Source organism: Lissotriton vulgaris, chromosome 7 (assembly GCF_964263255.1).
Source record: "Lissotriton vulgaris chromosome 7, aLisVul1.2, whole genome shotgun sequence".
Classification (NCBI taxonomy): Eukaryota; Metazoa; Chordata; class Amphibia; order Caudata; family Salamandridae; genus Lissotriton; species Lissotriton vulgaris.
The window spans coordinates 1,500,813,215-1,500,828,116 of NC_141695.1; the positions used below are offsets into that span (position 1 = coordinate 1,500,813,215).

Sequence of the window (14,902 nt, forward strand, 5' to 3'; positions counted from 1 at the left end):
CTGTTGTGGGTGTTGTGGACACGCTGCCCCCTGTCGAGAACTGTAGCATTGCGGCTGTGACGGACCCCCCGTTTAGGGTTTTCAGCTGGAATGTGGCGGGCCTCGAGAGGAAGCTAGCGCTGCCGGACTGGAACTCGCTAGTGGAGCAACACTCCATATGCCTGTTCCAGGAAACCTGGAGCGGGGTACCCCTGCACAAGGCAGGATACTCCACCCATTTTTTGCCAGCAGTCCATAGTGTAACTGGTAGGGGCCGCCCTTCGGGTGGCCTCTTAATTTGGGTGGCTTCAGAACTCAACTGCAGAGTGGTGGAGCGGGATACCAAATGCCCGGATCTCCTTAACATATTGTTGACAAACCCCCAGGGCCGAGTCATCCTAAATATTTTTAACATTTACGCCCGAGGCACAAAGGGGGGTAGAGAATCCCCAGTAATATCTTGTCTAGAAGCCCACCTTCGCTCGTCACCTCACAGGTCTTGTACCTTGGTGGCGGGCGACCTCAATTGTACCTTTGAGCCCCTGGACCTCGAAATCCAATCTGATCAAGAGGAACACGACACTAGGTGGGGGATTCCGCCCCTTGAACTCAGTCCCATTAAAAAGTGGACAGAAGTGGCCCTCCAGATCAACTCAATAGCTATGGAGTTTGGTCTGAGGGCTGCCAATGGCAGGACTAGGTCCGACAAAGCAGGGGCCCATACCTACAACAGGCCAGGGCATACGTCACGGATTGATTACTTCCTCCTTGACGTACACCTGTGGAGTATGGTGGAGGACATGGTGATTATACCATCTGTCGAGAGTGACCACAACCTCCTCTCTCTCACCTTGTCTCACAGGTGGTTAACTAGCACTGTGACCAGAACTTCTCGTAACCCTGCCCCGGACCTGTCAGTAGTCGCCAACTGTGGACGGCGGCTAAAGTGGGCGAAGTTGGCACTTTCAGAGGAGAAAACCTCTGCCATCAGGCAGCTTCTTGCCTCAGCCCTAGTCAATCTTGACCCCCAAGAGGATGGGTTGCTGGAGGTGGCCTCAAGGTTCTGCACCATAACCCAGGCTATCAGTGACCTCTTTGTAGTTCCAGCTAACATGAACAAAAGGAAACCAAGCTCACGAGCTAGACAGGGCTGGTACAATCAGAAGTGCAGGGAGGCGAAGTCACTTCTCATTGAAGCAGTCAAGTCCAAATTACCATCCAGGACCAGGGTGGCCAGGAGGCACTATGCACTCTGCCAAAAAAACGCCAAGATGGAGTGGGAGGATAACTTCTGGCAGGACCTCCTGGCCGCCAGTCGTGGGAAAGATGCCAAAGGTTTTTGGGATTTGGTGGGCAACAGGAACCGTCCCGACGACACTCTGAGGACCTGTACCATCAATGCCCAGACATGGTTCTCCCACTTCCAAAAACTCTATTCTGCCGCTGAAGGCCCACTAAACGACCCTTTTAACCTCCCGCCCTTTACCCTAGTTCAAGACCTGGAACTTTTTTCTGTTTTGGATGTCACAAAGCAGATTAAAACCTTGGTACCATTAAAAGCAGCTGGTCCGGATGGCCTACCAGGCGATATCCTCCGAGCATATCCGGAAGAATGGGGGGTATTAATCTCTGCACTCCTCAATGCAATCGTTGTGGGAGGCCCCGTGCCAGATTCCTGGAGAGGTGCTGAGGTAGTCCCCATCTACAAAAAGGGCAGCCGGGATCTACCTGGGAACTATAGGCCCATAAGCCTAATAGACTCGAGCCAGAAACTGGCGGGGAAAGCCATTTTGGGGAGGATCTCACAATGGGTGGACGAAAACCACATCCTGTCCGATATGCAAGCCGGGTTCCGTTCAGGCACCGGAACTATCGAACAGGTCTTTAGGCTCCTGCTACTACACTGGAAGGTGGTGGAGCTAGGCAAAGGCAGTCTCTACTTGGCCTTTATTGACCTAAAGACTGCCTTTGACCTGGTTCCTAGGGAGGAACATTGGAGGGTGCTACATGGTTTAGGGATGCCCCCGTATATACTAAACCTCCTTATCAAACTGCATAACAACACCTATGCCCAGGTCAGATGGGGGTTGAATGGGGAAAAGACCGACAAGATCAGGGTCGAGAGGGGAGTAAGGCAGGGCTGTGTCCTGGCCCTCACCCTATTCGCCCTCTAAATCAATGGGGTGGTAGATCATCTACTCGGCGAACCAGCAGACGCTCCCACTCTGGGAGGCGTAAAAATTCCAACTTTGCTGTTCGCCGACGACACCCTCCTCATCTCTAAAACCCCCCAAGGTCTCCAGACACTACTGAATCGCTTCCAGGACTTTTGCACCACCAGGGGACTTGTCATCAACGTGGAAAAAACCAAGTACTTAATTATGCACCCACCCCGCAAACTTGGCCGCCCTCCCATTCTGAACTCTATACCCCTTGAAAGAGTGGCAGAATTCGACTACTTGGGAATTCGACTTAACGACGCGATGAGCTGGACCGCCCACATCAACAAAATGACAATGGCCCACAAAAGGGTGGGGGGGGCCCTCCTTAAGGAGTTCAACAACTCAATAAAACATTGTGTTGCCCCTCTACTAGATATATATAAAGCACGTGCGGTCCCTGCGTCTCTTTATGGAGCCGAACTGTGGGGCCTGGGCAAAGTGGATTTACTGAGCAAGGCTGAAAACAAATTCATTAAAGATCTCCTTGCCATTCCATCGAGTAGTCCGACTATCCCAGTGCTCATGGATGCTGGCTGTAAAGCAATAGGGGATCAGGCCCGTCTTCGACCCCTCTTGCTCTGGGCTCGCCTGTGGAGGGTACCGGAGCTAAAACCTTATGCCGATGGCCTAGCTGAGGTGATGCACTCCACGGTTGGCACAGCATTAAATGGCTGAAGGACATTAAACATCTCTTAGGGGACCTAGGCCTGGACTCCTGCTGGCATAGTCACTCCGCCCCCCCGAAGGAGACCTTAAAAAAACTTTTTGGGGAGTGGGTCCGTGTGAAGCGCATCAGTAATCAGCAGCACTGCAAAACCACCGCAGCTTTTCTGCTGATAAAAGATGTCGTCGCCTACGAGCCGTACATGGACATAATAACAATCGCCATAGACCGGTCCTTGTACATCAAATTCCGGTTAGGAACCCTACCCTTGGCCGACCTCTGCTCCAGGTGGAATAAATCCCAGTCCTCATCACGCTATTGTGCTCTTTGTCCCGATAAACCAGAGACGGTGCCACACTTTCTTTTCGAATGCCCGGACTATGGTCGCCCCAGATCACGTTGGCTTGGACCTATCTGCAGAGAATTGGGTACCCGCCAGTACTCTGTCGCCCTTCGGATTCTTTTAACCAATACAGCCCCTCCTATTGTTTGTGCCGTTGCCAAGTTTTTAAAATGGGCTTGGTTGATTAGACTTAGAAGACTGTCCATATCAATTTAATCCTTTTTTTAACTAATTTATGCTGATCAAATGTGTTTTACTCTTTTATCTAATGTACACTCATACTTTTTTCGACATGCTGTTTTTATCTTTTGTACCGCTTTTATGATATATGCATATCGAAATAAAGCAATCAACCAACCATTTCCCTACTAGGCAGATTTTACTGTCCCAGGGATTTTGTTTATCCTCTGTGAATTTACAGAACAATTTAAACATGAATATGTTTTTGCCTGGGGGTGGTCTCTCTAGGACACCCCCACAGGCCTAGGGTGGGCATGATATCCCTACCTTGCTCCTCCCCATATCTTTTTTTTACTGCTTTTTCTCAGAGCAGGTGATTGAGTCCCCAAGTCCTAAGATGGCTAATGCCACATCTTTGTTGATATAGTGGCAGTCAAACATTTTTGTCTGGAGATCTGTCTGCTCCACGGATCCAAAGTACTGGGAAATATCTATTTTTTTTCAACCCAAATTTCTCAAACACTAGAGAATGGAATTGCACTCACAAAAAGCACGCTTTCTGGGCCAAGATCTTGCCGTTTGACAAATATGGGGAAATTACGTTCAGCCATTTAGGATGTACCTATGTCTAACTTTCCTACGGAAAATAGGAAAACCCCGTTTTGGGACCCTCCCTTTTTCTCGGCCAACACTTGACAGATCACCCAGAAACTTTCCATGAAGGAGCTGAGGTGGAAGAACTTATAACCAGTTATAAGCAAACCAAAAAATATTTTTCCTATCGAAACAAATTAACGTTTTCAACAAAAAAAACAGAAATTCACCAGTTATGGTTAGCAGAGCTAACTATAATTTGTACCCTCACCATGCACTGCTTATGACCTCACATATTGCATCACTCATGACATGTTCTATGACTTCATTTATGACTTCATTGATGTACCTCAGTCCCTGAGATATTGTGGTTCGGAAAGGCACACCAGTCCCAAGATAATCTACAGCATTGAGCCACTAAAGCCTACCCCTAGTAATTCAGATGCAATACACACCACCATCCATGATGTGATCTGTATTATTTCCTGGACCGTAAGGGGGTTGAACAATGAAATAAAGAGAGGAGCAGTTATGCTGTATGTCCTCCTGCTCCATTGGGCACCAAATACAAATTCCTCAGCAGACATGTTTACACAAGCATGTACCACTAAGGTTTCACTCAAGGTTCTAGAAAAACCACTACCCTGCTGTGGAAGACATTGCCCTTTACCCTTTCAGGCACAAAAATGGATGAATTGGGTTGATTCAACACAACCCTAAGAGAAAATGGTATTACTGTTAAATGGTCTGGAGTAAATCCTAATGAATTCATGGATAGATTAATGCATGATTTTAAACACGACATTGAGATCTGTAACAATGAAGGGTCTACTGATCACAAGATTATTTGGGCTTTTTGTAATATCACCTCTGTGACCTCTGGGGGATTGAAAGCTAAGAATAAGAAGAAAAATCAGAAAAAAGTTAGTTGGTTTGATTGTCAATGCACTAAGGCTAATCAATCCTTAAAAAATGCTTTAAAAGTTAGGCCCAAAGACAGCGAATATTTTAGAACACATAGGGTGATATATAAAAAGGCCCTTATAGAAAAGAAAAGGGAGATACAAGATCATGCAAGGGAAATACTTACCTAGGCTGCAGACACAAAGGATGCGCCCTTGTTTTGGAAGACAATAAATCACCCTTACGTTACAGACCACTCGGCAGTCAAAATTGAGAACCTGGTGCAGCCTTTGGAGTGGGCTAACTATTTTGAACAGGTTCTTAATCCAAAAAACTAAACTCCAGTATTGAGAGAAAATAGTGACCAAAATGGTAGCCCAACACTCTTAGAAACTAATGATTTTATTAACCTGGATTGCCATAATGTGGCCCCCATTACCCTGGATGAGGTCCATTGGCCCCAATTAGATGCAGAAGTGGAAAGGCACCAGGTCCAGATGGGTTTCCAATATATATTTTTAAAATAGATACAAATTTTTGGACCACACTTTTACAAAAAGTGTTAAACACTGTATCGGCTGGCCTGGTGCCAAGAACTTGGACTGAAAGTATTATCGTCCTGATTTTTAAAAAAGGAGATAGAAGCGATGCTAAATGCTATCGCCCTATTTCCCTCCTTGACACAACCTCAAAATTGATGGGCAGAATTATTTTGGAGAGGCTGGAAATATGGGCAGAAGAAAAAATTATTCCTACCGAATCACAGTATGGCTTCAAAAAAGAGATAGGGACATTTGACCAGTACATCAATTTCCACCTCATAATTAGCAAATATACAATTGTAAAGAAAGGCCACCTACATTTTTGTTTTGTTGACCTCACTAGGGCCTCCGACTTAGTAAACCACGCGAAGTTATGGCAAACTCTGACCCATAGGGAGACAATGAATGACATTATTGTTTACCTTTCACAAATATACAGCAGATTAAGCACTAGAGTTTGATATGGAACAAAGGGAGAATGCACAACTTGTTTCAGGGTAACTCTTGGAATAAGGCAGGGTTGTGTCCTTGCTCCTCTCCTCTTTTCCCTATACATAAATGGCGTAGACAACATTTTGCAAAACTTAAATGCTGAGGTCCCTATAGTAGGTAAACGTGCTCTCCCTACCCTGCTCTATGCAGACGACGCATTTCTTTTATCCAGACCCGGAACTGGGCTCCAGTCTTTAATTGGAAAAAAAAGGATTTGATACTTAATTTTAAAAAGACATTTACAATGGTGTGTGGGAGAGGAAAAATAAAGTGTAGGACGTAAATAGGTCCCTTTTGCCGTAACACATTCATGTGTTAATTTAGGATGAGTATATTCTGCAAATGGATACTGGGGAGCCCACATTGAACATTGTAAAATAAAATTCACTCGGATAATAGAGACAATTTTTAGATTTTCAAAAAAATGGGTAATAAACCCATTAGGGAAATTGTTACACTATATAAGAGCAAGTGTCTTACTGGAACTTGCTATGGCACTGCACCTTGGGGAGCGGCAAATCATTCTATCCTCCAGACTCAATAAAATACCTTTCAACAGAGTTTGTTGGCCGTCCCCAATTCAATTCGCACATATAATGTGCACAAAAAGCTGGATGCCTCTGATATAAATGATTTTATTAGTATAGAAAGTTTAAATGTCTGGTATGGAATTTGGAGCAAGGAGGGTACAAAATGTACCCAGGAGATCATTAAGGACTGTGTCGCACTCGGCCATGAGAAAAAGATCCCATGGCTGACGTATATTAATAATCTTTTAAATGAATGTACTGAAAGCATTGATTTTAATACCCCCCCAAATATTTGAGTACAATAAAAAGTATCCCCACCGGCCTAATTCCTCGGCTCCGCCGACCCTCTCGCCTTTCTCCCGTATTCCGTTCCATCCTGCTAGCGATCCTGATTTTAAGTGGCGTCATCGGAATCGGGAGGCGAACCCGGTTCCAACGGTTTGCTCACCTGTACGATCCCTGCAGTGGAGGTGACGGGGCGCCCTCGCCTCCTCCTGGCGCTCCACAGCGGTGACCGGGTCTTTGTTCCCCGGGTGCGGCCGGCCCTGAACACAACATCAGCGGCCATTGCAGGTGGGCGGGGCCGGCCGGTGGAACGTAGCTGCCGCATTGTGTTCTCTGCAGCGGAAATCCTATCTTGTTCCGCTAATCTGCAGGCTTTGTGCACCGCCGCTGAGAGAGATACAGTGTGTCGTCTCCCCAGCCCGTGGACGGCTCCGCTCGCTACTTTGTTTCCCTGAGCGCTGTGGTGGGCGCCATTTTAGTGATTGAGCATTCGGCAACTGAATGTGAAGACCCCGGGCTGCGGCTGAAGATACGGACGACTGTCCAAGCCACTTTGACACCGTGTGGGGTGTGGGAATGGAGTGTGCTGCCCCTGTGCCCCCGGACTGGCTGTGCTATGAGGAGTGCCGCCGGGGTGATCAGCTATCTGCTGGAGGTGCTGGCGGCCAGCTTCCAGGGCTGTTACACGTCTGTGCGCCCCGGGTGCAGTGGACTGCTGTGTCCTTTCTCCCTGAGGCACCCATGATGGTTAGCGATATTTTGGGCGCTCTAGGTACTCTGAGAGCTGCCTTATGTACTGCTGCCCGGGATTTGGGGGCCCGCCTGGATGCGATTCTGTCTGAAGCACCCCTGACTGGCTGTGGTTGCCCTCAAGTGCGGGACACTGCGCCACACCCTGTGTCTGACTACTGTGGGTTTTCTGCCCCGGTGAACACGGAAGCGTTGGGGGTGCGTGATTTTGCTACTGCTGAGGTGCCGGCTGACACATCCTTGGAGAGATCGGATGTTCATGGATCTGTGAAGTGGCTGGGGAATCGTCTCCGGGCGCCATGTCTAGTGACTCCTTTGGGGACTACTGGCATAACTCATTATCTTATCCTGGAGCGGTTGCTACTGCTTGGGCCGGCCGACCATGGAGGATCACTGCTGTGCGTTGCTTCTTCTTGTACCACTGCTAAACACATGACTATGTGTCGGATAGACTTTGGTGGCCAGCGTCCTACTCTGATGGGATCACCCCGTTCGCTTACTTCATCCAAGATGACTACTATGCAGCTGGACTACGTCGCTGTGCCGAACCGCAGGGGGCAAGGTTGAGGAGGTCTCCTCTTTTTTCTGGATTGTTGTTGCTCAATCTGCTGGGATGATGGTGGATAGCCGGGGGAATTGAGCATTGGTTTTATTTCGGTTATGGGGTCTGGGGATGGACGGCCAGAAATGTACATGTTGGTAGTTTTGAGTAGATACGTATGGCCCTCCTCCGGTTTTATATGATTCCTTCTTTCTTTCTTTTCTTTCTGCGTCTGTATTTCGGGTATTCTTTTTTGGGCGACAGGCACACTGCTAGGGGGGGTAGGCCGTAGCCTCTGCATGCGTGTATGGTGGGGGGTAGGGGGGGGTTATTTTGTCCGTTTTAGTTTCTACGGGCCTTATTTTTCTCTCTTAATCTTACACTCTTTCCTTTTCCTGTTTTCTTCGGGTCAGTAGAGTGGTGCGGTGTGGGGTAGCGGTTGGCAGGCACCATGCTTTGTGATTGTTTCTCCTTTCGGATTATTACATTGCCGCCATTTTGATTATGCTTTTTCGGCTGGACTTTTCTGGTAAACATAGCCCACTCGTGTCCTTGGTGGACTGTATGGACTCTGATCCTTCCTAGTTCCTATACTTTACAATATAATTTAAAAAAAAAATTTTTTTAAATGAACCTTAAATTCTCCTGTCTCTCGGTAGTGCGATACTAGTCAGTGTACCTCAAACTGATTGCTATTTTGTATTAAGATACTACTGAGCTGCTGCATAACTTGCTACTTTGCTTCAAAGATGTCGAGGCCGGCCGGATGGTTGTAGGCCCGTATTTGTTTGCTGATACTGTGCAATAAAGGTTCCAATTTTTTTTTTTAAAAAGTATCTAAAAACTGCCCTTATAGAACCAAGGAGTTAGTTAAGGGAATGTGAGGCTAACTTGAAACAGCTGTCTAAGGCATATTGCAATAGGACCTTGTGGTCAGGGATACAAAATTATTTAACCCAGGTTACAAATATAACGCATAGATTTTATCTCACTAGACTACAAATGGGAATAGCTCATCTTTAAATAGCTTTTCCAACTATGGGCAAATGGAAACGGAATCTGCCGAAGTGTCCCTGCAATGGAAAGTCAGATTAGACAACTGTGCATTTTAACTATTCTGTGATTTCTATAGAGACATAAGGAAGAGCATTTTACGACTGTTGTTTTTAAAGGAGCGATTGTTTGAATATAAAACTGCCTTCGAGTATATCTGTAAGTTAGTAAACAATAGAGTTTGTAATGCAGTGGTGGTTTACATTCAGAAAGCAGTTATAATAAGGAAAAATAACTCACACCTTGAGGCCCTTGTATACGAAGAAGACAGGCTGCACGATGAAAATGAATGTTTAGGATTTTAGTCTTGCTGTCGAGTATATATTTTGCATGTGACACTTTATGTACAATGTCTTCTCCGGGCTTGTTGTTGAAATTGATTTAAACTCTAATGCACTTTACTGTATACTTCTGTGATCAAATCTGAATATGTTACTAATTTTAGAATGCTTTTATGGTTGTATATTCTTTTAACCGAATAAAGCTTGATTTTAATTTGAATTTGAATGCATCAAGGACTTAGTTACTTTGCAAATAACTCTCTGGGAAGCATTTAAAATAGTTGTAAGAGGTTATGCTATGGCATGCTTTTGAGGCAAACATAGGGAGAGGAAGCAAAGGGTGGTAGAATTAGATGAACCGATCAGGGGGCAAGGGATGCACCCAAGTCACACACAGGCAGGGGAAAACATGCACTGCTTGAGACACTTAAAAACAGCTTAAGGAAATAATTTTAGACTTGGCATGCCATGCTTTGCTACACTCTCATTATACAGTATACAAATGGGGAGATCAAGCAGGCAAATTATTCTATTGGGTCACCAACAGGGAGTTGAAGACAAGACTGTTCCCCTTAATACAAAGAAGATTCAGGCCAACTGGCCACTGATGCCACTGGATTTGCAGACCCCTTTGCAAACTACCATAGAACACTGTATGCTTGGCAATTCCTCTCCCCGCAAATAGAGCAGGAGGCCCCAAAAGCACTAGATCATGTGACGAAAGCTCTATCAGTGGTAGATCAAACTGAACTAGACCTCCTAATTGCTGCAGAAGAGATCCACTGTGCGATCGAGGGTTTGTCCTCCAGTGAAGTCCCTGGGCTAAATGGATTACCACTAGAATATCTTAAAAATATGCTTCGCTGCTACCACACTCACAGGCAATGTGTGAGCAGGTGCTGGCCACTGGCACGCTCCAGCGTAATTTTTAGGGTACCCATATCACAGTGATACCAAAACCTGATAGACCACTTACTCAGTGCTCTCATTTTAATAAATTTCATCAATAAACGTTGAAGCAAAACTTCTCACCAAAATCCTTGCTACTAGACTGACTAAACTGATAGTATTCTAATACATGGGTGACAAAACAGCTTTGTCAGATAGTAGTACTAGGCATTGTCTCTGATGCCTTCAGATGGCCCTAGCAACCTCATGAGAGCTTGGCTGCCTTGCAGCCCTCTGTCAATGGATTTTAAGAAAATATTTGACACAGTCCATTGGAGCTTTATGCATCAGGTTCTACATATTAGGGTCTTCGGCCCGTTGTCTAAGGTATTCCACAATGTTTACACAGCTTCTTAGGCACTAGTTAGTGTAAACAGAGTACTATTCAACCTCTTTGCCATAGCACATAGCACATGTCAGAGCTGTCCACTTTCACCACTCCTATTTGCACTGGTGATTGAACCTCTGGTGCAGCTTATGGGTTCCCAATGGAATAGCAGTATGGAAGACAGAGTGTCACTTTATGCCTACCATCTGCTTTTTTATCTCCAACAACGTGTTCAATCGATCTCACACATAATTCAAAAGCTAAAGATTTATGGAGATGCCTCCGGCTCTCAGTAAATTGAAAAAATCCTCTTACTCAACTGTTAGAAATTGAGTCTCTAGTTGGCAGAGGTATGCACCCTGTTCAAGTAGGGACCATAATGCGACCCACAGTAAGCTAGATACACACTAAAAGATCCCCTGTGCTCACTCTCTGGTAGCTTGGCACAGAGTACTCAGGATTATCTACAGAGGCAATGTGTAAAGTATTCGTGCAACACACACAGTAGCCTAATGAAAACACCACAAAAATATTTCACACAGGTTTAGAAAAATAGAGAATATTTTTATGGGAAAATCACGGCCAAAATGACAAAAATCCAATAGGTAGAAGTGGAGTTCTGAATTTTTAAAGGACAAATCAAATCAGTGCTTAGAGTCAAATAGCGCTAAGGGGTTCCTTGAGGTTGTGCTGGACTGGGGTAAATCCTAAGTTAAGGCCACCTGCAATGGTGGGTAGGCTGACTACAGTATCCATGTAGGAACCAGTGAAAAAGTACCTTGGGTGAAGCAAGAATCGGCGTCGAAGACTCCATGCATTGGTTACGATTCATGCCGTTTAAGTTTAAGTTTAAATTACTTCTAAAGCGCACGTACACCTGACGGTTTCATGGCGCTGTGGTTCACTAAGCCTCAATTAGCAGGAAGGGGCCAGGAGACAGGAAGAGACTCATAGGGGGAAGGCTTGTGAGAAAAGAAAAGTTTTTAATGCTTTTCGGAACAGAGGATATTGGGTAAGGGACCTGAGTTGAAACGGAAGTGAGTTCCAGAAGGTGGGGGCGATGGTGGAGAATTTGGAGCCTCCCCATTTTTTTCGACGAAACCGGGGGACAGCCAACAGGTGTTGGGAAGATGATCGTAATTCTCTGGCCGGGGTATAGAGCTTTATCTCAGAGGAGATAAAGGCAGGGGCGGATCCTGACTGAGCCTGAAAGGTAATGCAACCCATCTTGAACAATGAGCGTTCGCGAATAGGGAGCCAATGCAGGGATTTCAGGAGCGGGGTAACATGATGTGACTTGGCCAACTTATAGACTAGTCGAGCGGCCTGGTTCTGCACCAGTTGAAGCTGTCGAACATTGTAGGCAGGCATACCACAGTATAAGGCGTTGCCGTAGTCTAATTTAGAGACGACCATAGCCAGTACAATGAGTTTTAGGGCAGGAAAAGAGAAGAAGCGGGATACCTTGCGGATGGTGCAGAGGGAAAGGAAAGAAGAGGACACCACCGAACTCACCTGGGAGTGCAAAGTGAGTTGATCATTGAACTTGAAACCGAGCGCTTTGACAGAAGGGGAGGGGGAAGGGGGGGAACCCAAGGAAGGGGGCCAAAAGAGAGAGGACCAGGGGCTGGCACAACCACCTGTCAAAACCAGTTCGGTTTTATCCGGGTTTAGTTTCAGGTGGTTGTGGCTCATCCAGTCCCGGATAAAAATCATAGTGGTTTGAAAGTTGGATATAGGATCAGGGGATGACGAAAGATTGAATATGAGCTAGAGGTCATCCGCATAATTAAATACGGAGACCTCCATTTGTTGAAGGGTGAAAATAAGAGGGGCAATATAGAGATTGAAAAGTAGTGGGGAAAGGGAGGAACCCTGGGGAACCCCACATGGAACCTTACAGGGCTCAGCCGAGAACTCGCCCAGCCGCACTGCTTGGGTGCGGTCCCTTAGGAAGGAGGATAGCCAGACCAGGGCTACTCCGCCGACCCCGGCCGCCCCGACACGGGAGAGTAGGATGGAGTGGTCCACCGTGTCGAAGGCGGCGGACAGGTCGAGGAGGACCAGGGCCTGGGGAAGGTTGGTGTCCATACCTTCTCTAAGGTTGTCAAGCATGGATAGCGCCACAGACTCGGTGGAGTGAGCAGGCCGGAATCCGGCCTGACGGGGGGCTAAAACCTGGTTTTCTTCCACAAACGAAGTAAGGGCTCTGGTCGCATGCCGTTCCAGTACTTTCCCTAAAAAGGGAAGTAAGGAAATAGGTCGGAAGTTGGCAGGGGCAGAGGGGTCAGTGCCAGGTTTTTTTAAGATGGGAAGAATAATGGCTGTTTTAAGAATTGGAGGAACAACGCCCTGAGATAAGGAACAGTTGAGAAAGGAGAGTGGAGGTAGCACACAAGTTGTGAAAATGAGCCTGAGGATGTGAGCAGGGCAAGGGTCTAGAGGGGAACCTGATTTAACCAAAGGTAGAAGGCAAAGAAGAGATTCTTCTGTTAAGAGGGGGAATGAGTCAAAACGAGCCTTTGCAGAGGGGCTGGGGGGATTGTGGAAAGAAGAAGAAGGGGGAGGAATATTGACTTTGATTTTTTCAATTTTATCCAAGAAATAAGTATTCAAGGAATCGCATAGGGACTGTGACGGCGGGGGTTTAAGAGTGGTTCTGTCCGCATAGGCAAGATTGTGGACTATGGAGAATATTTCTTTAGCCTGGTTATCAGCGGCTAGGATTTTAGAAGAGAAATATTCCGTTTTGGTGGATAAAATGTTTTTTTTATATTGGGACAAGAGAGAGGTGTACTGGGTTTTGAGGTTAGGACAGTATTGGCGTCTCCAGGCACGTTCGGCATGGCGAACTGAGAGTTTTAGCGCCTTAAGGTCCTCACTGAACCAGCGGTTGGGTCAGGTACCATGCAAATATCATTTCAGAAAAGCTGCAAGTCTATCAAAGCAGCTGAAATTAGCCTATGCCTACAATGGCCAACTGTAGCAATATGCGTGTAAATATAGATAGCAGCTGATAGACATTTAACATAAATGAAGCAGGCAGAATGCACATGAAATACTTGCATAATAATGAAGAAATAATTGTGAATAAATACAAGGGCCAAGGCAATTCATTCATTGTTCCTGAATCTAAAGTGCTGACTCAATAATTTCAGGTTGGGTAATCTGTTCCTAGATACTTTCTAAAAGTGGCATTTCTATAATAGTAATATTAAATCCAACGTTACCAGTAAAGAGGGTACATCATTACCATTCCAAACATATGAAACATGATGTAGTTATTCCTTTCTAATCAGGATTTACAACTTTAGAGTATATTGAGGAGTTCCCAATGCTGACCTATGAGAGGAGAAGGCCTCACAGTAGTGTAAAACGAATTTAGCGGTTTGTAACTACAAGGACACATAAACGTAACAGTACATTTCCTACCTGTTACTTGCACAGCACCCTGCCCTTAGGGCTACCTAGGGCTTATCTTATGGGTGACTCGTGTGTTATAAAAGGGGAGTTTAAGGCTTGTCAAGTGGTTTTAAATGCCAAGTCGAAGAGGCTATAAACTGAATGAATAGGCCTTGCAATGGCAGACCTCAGACAGGTTTGAAAGGCTACTTGCATGGATGGCACAACCAGTGCTGCAGGCCCTCTAGTAGTATTTATTTTTAGGCCATGGGTATATGGTATACCACTTTACAGGGGACTTATAAGTAAACTAAATATGCCAATCAGGTACACACCAATGTAACCACGTTTAGGGGAGAAGCACATGCAATTTAGCACTGGTTAGCAGTCCTAAGGCCAACAAAAAGATACAGCAAAAAGTGAAGCTAAGCAGGCAAAAAGTTTGAGGGAAGGCCCCCCTTAGATTGGCAGGTCTGACAACTGTAAAGGGCAGACCACCAACAGAGCTGTTTTTTACTAAATTGCATATTTCAGATGATCATTTTAATTATAATGGTGGCAAAAGGTAAAAGGAGATGCTGGGCTTTGAATATCATCCTGCTGCTTCAACAAATAAAACAAGTACTGGCAGAAGGGGCAGCTTTGCCCCTATCAATAATGTGGAGGGGATCTCTTTCCTTGCCTCCACTTAATTAGTCAAAACTAACCTTGCCCACAAACAATGTAGTTTTTCCAACCCCTTCAGTGACTACTTTGCAATTTTTTATGGGCCGGCAGTACCTCAAGGGTTTTATTCCAAAATGAATGCAATATACCTACAAAGATGGGCTTTGAATACCTAACACAACAACTATATTGACAGATC

General features: G+C 45.8%; 1 protein-coding gene across 1 annotated transcript in view; it reads right to left on the minus strand.

Annotated features, from left to right (window-relative positions):
- The window catches only part of LOC147705871 (fer-1-like protein 4), a 1,142,165-nt gene that overhangs the window by 1,005,227 nt on the left and 122,036 nt on the right, over window positions 1-14,902 (minus strand). The window lies entirely within an intron of this gene.